This window comes from Myotis brandtii, unplaced genomic scaffold (genome assembly GCF_000412655.1).
Source record: "Myotis brandtii unplaced genomic scaffold, ASM41265v1 scaffold499, whole genome shotgun sequence".
In the NCBI taxonomy this organism is placed as follows: Eukaryota; Metazoa; Chordata; class Mammalia; order Chiroptera; family Vespertilionidae; genus Myotis; species Myotis brandtii.
The window spans coordinates 2519935-2523176 of NW_005369027.1; positions in this window are offsets into that span (position 1 = coordinate 2519935).

Below are 3242 nucleotides of genomic sequence, written 5' to 3' on the forward strand. Positions count from 1 at the left end.
GGTTTGTTTACCTTCTTATTTGCAACATAGTATATAGTTGCTTAGAGTTGCAGCTGAGAGGCTGGCAAGTGAGGCGGCGAACGTTGGAGTCTGCAGCAAGCAAGCCTCATGCTCGCTTCAGTGCCTGGCTGCCGGCCGCCATACTCACTGATTAGCCAATGAAAAGGGTAGTGGTCGTACGCCAATTACCATGTTTCTCTTTTATTAGTGTAGATATACATTTTTTATAGTGAGATCAAACTATGTTTCTAGAATCAAGTCCTATTAAGTAGTAGATGAAGAAAACACCCATACTACAGCAAGAGGGTTCTTCTTGTCCGAGCACTTCCTCTTTTTGGAGGCCACTCCCCTTTCTGTTCCTCCTGGTCCTGTGAAGCCTGTTGTCATCATTGTCATGGATCCTGTTCTGCACCGTCCAGAGCTCCTCTTGAGAACTGAGGACTTAATCTCTGCTGGAGAGAGCCACCTTGCCCAAGGCTACACCTTCTTCCCAGGGCAGCCTGTACCCCGTGACTGGTTGACGAAGTGGCCCACATCTGGAGTCACAGATGAGCTAATATCAAAGACCTGGCTTCCCAATGGCTTCTAGGGGATGGGTTAATCATGGTAACTTAGGGAGATCAGGGCCGTGGTCTCTACTGATTGGTTAGCACTAGGGTAGGAGGTAGTTGATCTGGGTCTGATGTCAGCCTTGGCATCGCTTCATCTGGTTTCACCGCTTTTCTGGGTCTGGGGCTGAAACACAACTGAGGTCTAGATGTTATCTCTAGTTTGATTGAAATGCTGTCTCTGTGGACAGCAGACCCGAGGCTTTGTTCGTAAGATTATTTGATGCCAACCTAGGCCTCTCTGTCCCGGGGGCTTAATGATTAAGGGCGTGGATGTGCGAGGGAGAAGGAAGCCGGTGAGTTGAATAAAGGTGTTGACTGAGGCCAATTTGAATCAAAAGGAAAGAAAGGAGAAAAAGTAATATTACAGAAATAAAGTTTCTGCGTGGTTACACCAATATTGAAGTACACTTTTGGGATACAGGTTTTAATACCCAGGAGAAGGTGCTGACATGCTGCTACAACAGCTCTTAGAAGTTTGGAAAGAGTAACATCCCTTTTAAGTGAAGTAGAAATGCTAGAACTGCCTTGGCAGGCAGTGGAAGATGGCAGTCAAAAGGTTTAAGGAAGTGAGAACGCTAGAATGAACACAGTGTAAACCTTGAAAACCCAACAGATGACTGTCCTTCAGGGAGGCCAAAGCAATGAAGAGTATGCGGTGAGAGAGACGGCATCTCTGAGCTATCAGTGGTAGCTCTCCTGTGAAGGGCAGGATTGATGGTAGAAATGTTACAGAACTGGATTCTCTAATAGCAATGGAATGATAAGGTCCCCAAATAATAGCGGCCAGGTGGTAGTCCTCAGCCATTAGAAGCCAGTGGGGGCAATTATCATAATAAACAGCAAAATTGGAATGAAATCCAGGAGAGCTTACTGGATTGGGCATCTCTAGAGGTAAGATAATGGGTAAGAGTCCCGCATCAAATGCCAACGTGTGTTGAAGAGGGTGGGGGGGTTCTCCACACCCACCAGCAAGTCTCCAAACACCAACTGGGTGTTACAATTTTTTTGGGGGGGCGTTACAACTCAACTCAATTCTGAACTATCTACCTAGAGATAGCATCAGACTCCACAGGTTAAGGCAGCCGTGGGCAAACTACGGCCCGTTTGAAATGAATAAAACTAAAAAAAAAAAAAAGACCGTACCATTTTATGTAATGATGTTTACTTTGAATTTATATTAGTTCACACAAACACTCCATCCATGCTTTTGTTCCGGCCCTCCGGTCCAGTTTAAGAGCCCATTGTGGCCCTCGAGTCAAAAAGTTTGCCCACCCCTGGGTTAAGGGCTCAGCCCCATTAAGCTGCTCTCCACTTCAGATGCCAATCACAATGGTAATTTTTCCAGTCTCCACATTATAATTAGAGTGGACATACCTGGTAGTTAGCACAGCTTCCACATTGCTTTCTTGACCTGTGTGACAGGAGCTACTGTAATGAGGAAGACCAAGTGAAAACTTGTAAAGCTAACCTACTACCCATCCACCATAAATAAACATTTCATCCTGGGTGTTTGATCTGTCTCTTTCCCTCCCTTTCTCTCTGAAATAAGTAAAAACATATTTTTTTTAAAAATGATAATACCCATCAAAAAGCATCCATCACTGAGGAGTCACTAAACAACCAGGTGTACAAAATGACTTGGGCAATGTCAGTCAGCCTTTGTCATGGGCCACCCTAATGCCAGCCCAATGAACTCATGGAGGAGCAGCCATAACGGCAGGAAGGAGGCTATACATGAGCTCCCGCTAACCAAGGCTGATCCAGCTACCGATGTTGCCAAATGTCCTAAATGCTAGCAACAACGTTCATTTCTGAACCACTGAGGTGGCATTATCCTTCCAGAAGACCTTGGTGGCAAGTTGCCAATTAGGCTCCTTCCTCCTGGAGGGACCAGACATGTATGGATTTGCCGTTCCTACCCATGGGGCCTTCAGTAGCATCAGTATTGAGGGGCTTACAGAGTGTTTGATCCGCCAATATAATTTCATATATAACATTGCATCAGACCAAAGCACCCTCTTCTTTACAGTAAGGAGATTCGCCAGTGGCACGAGACCATGGGATTCACTTGTCTCACACATCATATCATAGATGCCACCAGCATGATAGAAGGACCTGCGGAAGCCACAGCTGAGACACTAGCGTGGATATGATACACTGAGATTGGGATATCAACTTCCAGGATGCAGTATCATGCTAAAGCAATAACTTTCATATGGTGCTGTGTCTTTAATATGTGGAACACATGGTTCCAGGAACCAAGGAGAGAAGTAGGATAAAACACATTTAACATCAAACTTACTTGGGGAATTGGTGTTTCCTATGCCTGTAACTCTGTGTTTTGCAGATTTAGATGTCATGGTTCCCCCAGGGGAACCTTTCCACCAGGAGACACAGTAAGAGTCCTATTGATATGTGGGCTGTAGCTATCATCATTCAGGCACTTTAAGCCATTCGTGCCATTTGTTTAAAAAATATATATATATTTTTGCCCTAGCCTGTTTGGCTCAGTGGATAGAGCCTTGGCCTGTGGACTACAGGTTCCCAGATTTGATTCCGGTCAAGGGCACATGCCCGGGTTGTGGGCTCGATCCCAAGTTGGGGGGGGGGGGGGGGGGGGGGGGGGGGGGG